Below are 4,883 nucleotides of genomic sequence, written 5' to 3'. Positions count from 1 at the left end.
ATATATGTTTGTGAAGGGTGCAAAGCTGCTTGGATGGAATGGCCATATAACACATGATAACAGGACTATCATCATATCAAACAAGACAACATTGTTTCTGTAGTCCTGACATAAATTGCAAACCATGTGGGCAAAAAGTAATACTTTTTTTGGTTTTATACATCATGTTTTCTAGTCTAGCATGTTACCTGCTTTTACTGGACGTCCAGCCTTTCTGGTTCATTAGCAAATTTCTCACACACAGAAAAACAACTCACTACAGAAATTTTTTTTTTTTTTTTTGCCTGGTTTTCAATCACCTGGTTCACATTTCAGCAATACTCCACAGATGTTCAGGGCACTCTTCTCCCACTGTAGGTCATCCTGTATCTTCTGCCAGTTGGTGAAAGAAAAAAAGTGCCAGATCTCTTCCTGTATCATTTCCCCAGTCCTGTTTGCCACACCTGTGAAATAAAGGGAAGTTTCTCCTGACACAAGGAAAACAGAGAAGTAAAATTAAAGGATACAAATGGATGGAGGAAAAGAGAAGACCCCAGAATATTTCTGTACCAACAGTGGGAAAAGGATTCTAATTTTTTTTTCTTTATTTTTTTACAAAAGCCTAATATACACAACCTGCTAAAGTGCTATGAAGTGTAGTTCAACTTCTGCAATAGTATCCTCTCTAAAGAAAGGCTTAGTCTCCTGGAGAGCTCTGGGCATGGCAGTGTCACTGGGACAGGGCCATGGCAGCCTGCCTAATGCCTCCATGTCCCTGCAGCAGGTAACCCACTCATCTCAGACAGACACTAGCAAAAACTTTACGTTTCTCCATGACATAGCCTCGCATATTATACAAGTAAATACATCTCTCTCTGTATAGCCACATAGAGGAAATATTTACACTGCTAAACATTTGGATTATGAAAGCATAAATAAAGTGAAGGCTACTGGAGCCACTGTAAACCATCAGAGTTATGCTATCCTAAATATGGTGAGATAAAGCATATAATGTGCACATTCTATTACATGCTCTCAATATGTCAATACTAGAATATGGAACTGTGCTTTTAGGAAAACTGTATCTTCAGTAAGCACTGGCAATCTCTTAATCCTTTTAGTATGGCTGTGATACACTGATCACCAAAATCTAGGGCAGGCCTCTGAAGTAGTTGGATCAGGCTCTAATACTCCTTTAGATCATAATCCTGCAAATATTTAACATTTACAAATAACTTTATCATGTGAGTAGTTAAATGAGATGTTAGAGGATCACAGACAGAACTGGAACATTCAACAAATTCCAGCTTTGGTTATACTTATCAAGGATAACAGAGAAGAAAAAAGTTAGGGTGGCTTCTGATAGAACCTCGTTCTTGGGAATATAAAGCATTTGAGGACTTACGTATCAGTTTAAGTTCACCCACAACTATTCAGTCCTCTCAGTTTCAAAGGATTTTAATCAGCATGCAAAGCTAAGTACATCTGCAAAAGATAGGGACCTGAGCTGTATCAGTCTTTCTTCTGACACAAATATTATGCACTCTGCTGTGACCCAATACTTGTTTTAACTCTGTTTCTAAACATCCTTTTTTTTTTTTTTTTTGACCTTCATCCTCCAAACCATCAAACAAGATACCTACCTGGATACCTCAGAGTGCAAATGCTGTAAGGCTTTTACCTGTAACAACAACCAAGATAAGGTTAGAAATAGGAGAGCTGAAAGAGAGAAGCTACTCTTTAATTTAAAAGCTAAGCCATGAGTGTTTATAGCCCTCGGCTGGGTTAGGCTACCCTGCCTTTGCCACCTCAAAAATTTTGGCTGTGGATTTGGCTTCTTACCTTCTGTTTAAAGCACTGGAAGTTTAATTTGAGGGAAAATAGTTGCATTTCTTGAACAAGTTTTGTGTGGTTTTGCAGGATGGAGAAGAAACTGAGCAGAAAAAGAGGTGTCCAAACAAAATACTCTAAAACATCAGCCAGACTATAGATGTGCCAGGTGGGAATTATTTTCCTGGTCACTGATAGGTTTGATATTGGATAATTTTAAAATATTATCTAATTCTCCACGAGCATTTCTATCTGGGGATCTGCTACAGCCCTGCTGTGTTTAGTTTGACATTTGTCATTAGAAAGCCTCTGCCCTGTTATTTACACATCTTCTCTCATAGAGATAAAATCATATAGTGTTTTAGGAATAAACACCTCAGAAAAATGAAAAGTGGTCTGGAAATAAAAGAGGAGGAAAACAACTATTTGGACCTGGCATTTGGTTTACTCAGTTTATACATGAAGAATGAATGCCAGTTATTGCTTATATTTTTTATTTTTTCATTATGAAAACAGTAAGAGCAGAAAAAAACCAACAGTGATTACTGCTGGCTTTGTAGATCAATTTACAGTTAAGATTCAGATTCTACTGGAAGAAAAACTGAGCAAGGCCAGAGTATAAATGGTAAATTCAGAAATTTCTGCCTATCTGAAAATTATGCATAAGTATTCATATACTGAACAGTGCAAGTATTACATGTATAAAAGAACAATCTTTAGCATGTTACCAATAATCTAATTTTGTGCAGAATTTGTCCTTTATTTATATAATAAATCCATCTATTTTATAAATCACATGTAAAAAATAGTTTCACTGGTAACAAAAACATTTTATATGAAAGCTTCTGTCGAAGTTATAATTTCCTATTATCCTTTATAATTAATTTATAACAGTTGCATAATCTCTCAACTCTTTTTTTATACGCTGCAGTGATATGATGCCTGTAAAACTGAGATTATGAAATGCAAACTATTTTACAACAGCTTGTCCCTGCTATCAGAGAATAGTTTCCACAGCAAATTCATAGCTAAATATGTTTTCTGTGCTTGTATATTGATTTCACCCCTGATAAACAAACAAAAGTCCCCCTCTATCATTACAGAATGTCTGCTGCAAAATTCAAGGTTTTTAACAAACCTCAAACCTCTACTTGAGAGCATTAAAGTCTTGAAAAGCCACACAAGTCAGAAATACAGCAGCAGTGGCTAAATGTAGAAAATAAGTCATAATATAATAAAAGAATTTTAATTTCTAAATGACATTATTAGAGTTCATCAGGATCCCATATGTGCTTAAATCCTTGCAGATTGAAGTAGTCTTTTTCCAATATTTCAAACAAGTTTATAAATTTAGACAAAAAAATACCAAGGTACTAATTCAAGTATCTTTCTATACTTTCTGACAGAAAAGTCAGAGATGCTAGCATTATTTTCTACAGAAAAGAGTGTGTTAATCAGATTAGGACAGGAAATTGAATGCTAATTTATTTGTTTAAAATAAAAGTGCCAGGGTACAAAAATATGTTGCTGCTTCCGAGCAACACAACAGTTTGGTAAGAAAAGAAAATGCATCCAAACATAACCCTGAAAGTTGGGGTTTTTTTACAATCCTGTATCTAATAACAAATTTTATCTTAGAAAAATTTTACAAATCCTATTTTTTCTAGGCATTCCCTAAAGTACAGTGTTTAACATAGGTGTTTCCCTGGAACTAAAAGCAACATCCATGAAGTAGCTCAGATATTCCTGGTTTAGAAAAACTCATTAGCAGGAGAATCTGACCAGGCCAGAAAAATAGATTTCATTTTTACAGTAATTGGCTAAATTATTAGTCACATTTCTAGATGTGTTGAAAACTACTATGTGCCTAAAACAGCAGTCAGTAAATGCGGCTAAATAGTCATTCAATTCCTAATCCGAAATTATCCAGTACAGAAATCCTATCCTTTTGTTTATCTGCTAATAAACAACAAAAAACTGCGTATGAAATATCACCAATCCCAAGCATTCTAAAATCATGGCTCAGGCCTCCCAATCAGAAGATTTTTCACAATAAATATACTTTTAATTTGCTTTTCACATACAACTGAGCAGGCTATTAAGTGTTTTTCTGCAACCACAAGAGCCTGATATGTAAGCTAGCTTCATGTTTATTTTAAGGAAAAAAATCCAGAAGCTGGAACTCAACAAAAACTACCAAAACCCATGACATTCATATTGCAAAATCTAGTGATGAGACATATGGAAAAATTAAGTGATACATAACGTTTAAAAAGGTGTTTATTTAGTTTTGTCATGGCAAGTCAAATAGACCTATCCGACAATTTTAGCATGCATGATAAAAGGGCTCTTTTATCAAAAGGCATTTACATAAGACAGGCAGGCTAAAAACCAGAGTCCTGAGAGATCAAAAGGAAAAAGAAAACAATTTGCTTGCCTGCAGGAATAGGAAAACCTCATTTAACTAAACACCTAGGAGAAAAGGCAGCACATACATAGCTCAAGAAATTCCATCAATGATATAATTTATCCTCCAGATTCCATCAAATGACTGTACATACACATGACAATCAGCTACACTCTGTTCTTAGTTGCAGTCATGCAATCCAGGTGCTAGCAACTAGAGTTTAACCAGTGACTGCTTTTTTACCTCTCTGCATTCAAACACGTTCATTATTTATGTGGATGTAAAAGACGGCAGTATTTGTCCCATATTTCTTCTGTTGCTGCATCTCAAGCCATCGTGGTAGGAGAGATTCGAGGTACTGTGGAGACAAAAACAACTGGTACCTTGGGGATTATAAATGGGTTTCTCACTTCCCTGAAGAAATGCTGTCAGTGTAAGCTGCAACTGCTTGGCCAGTATGAACAGGCTGTAGTCCAGCCCTGTCCTCACACGTAGCCTCCATTCACTACAGCAGGATTTCACAAGAGCAACTGGGGGCAGAGAGCAGCCATTGTGTTTCAAAACATTTGCAGAATGTTTGGATATAATTCTTTGAAGAGGATTTAATTTTCTTAATGAGTCTGAGTAAATCATTAGCCTCCACAGTTGCACAGGGAATACTTCAGGA

At 35.8% G+C, this 4,883-nt stretch overlaps 1 long non-coding RNA gene across 1 annotated transcript; it reads right to left on the bottom strand.

Annotated features, from left to right (window-relative positions):
- Positions 1-331: 331 nt before the first annotated feature.
- On the bottom strand, positions 332-4,530 carry LOC116965097. Its single transcript, XR_004409144.2, has 3 exons — positions 4,460-4,530; positions 1,623-1,660; positions 332-443 (listed from the first exon to the last, which is right to left on the bottom strand). It is a non-coding gene; the product is annotated as an uncharacterized LOC116965097 (long non-coding RNA).
- Between the last annotated feature and the right edge of the window lie 353 nt (positions 4,531-4,883).

Source organism: Tyto alba, unplaced genomic scaffold (genome assembly GCF_018691265.1).
Source record: "Tyto alba isolate M040663 unplaced genomic scaffold, T.alba_DEE_v4.0 Super-Scaffold_8, whole genome shotgun sequence".
NCBI classification, from domain to species: domain Eukaryota; kingdom Metazoa; phylum Chordata; class Aves; order Strigiformes; family Tytonidae; genus Tyto; species Tyto alba.
The sequence above is the reverse complement of the archived record's forward strand: the minus strand, read 5'-3'. Positions and strand labels throughout refer to the sequence as shown.